General features: G+C 60.2%; 1 pseudogene; it reads left to right on the top strand.

Moving 5' to 3' along the window:
- The window catches only part of LOC101564462, a 2,954-nt pseudogene extending 2,907 nt beyond the window's left edge, over positions 1-47 (top strand).
- Positions 48-329: the final 282 nt, after the last annotated feature.

Raw genomic sequence — 329 nt, 5'->3', positions numbered from 1 at the left:
GGCTGCCTTTTTTGGCTTCGTTTCCACTTTAGCTGGAACAGGTTTAGCCGACAATCTTGCCGATCTCCTCTTGGGCTCCTCCTTTGCCGCCCCTTCGGTGGAGCTGACCTTCCTCTTGGGCATCTTGGCGGCGCGCGGGGCGCGTGCGGAGGCTGCGGGTCGAGGCGCACGGGAGCCTCGCGGAGATACGCAGCTGGACCGCTGCCGTTCCTCTTGCCGCCAGAGCTGCTGGAACCCACGGTGGGGGCGGTGGGAGCGCCTTGATTTTCTTTGTTGCGTATTTTGTCCCAGCAATGAGAGAAAAGTAATCAAGACAGGCAGCAAAGTCT

This window comes from Octodon degus, unplaced genomic scaffold (assembly GCF_000260255.1).
Source record: "Octodon degus isolate 3935 unplaced genomic scaffold, OctDeg1.0 scaffold00435, whole genome shotgun sequence".
NCBI lineage: Eukaryota > Metazoa > Chordata > Mammalia > Rodentia > Octodontidae > Octodon > Octodon degus.
This window is presented reverse-complemented; position numbering and strand designations above follow the sequence as displayed.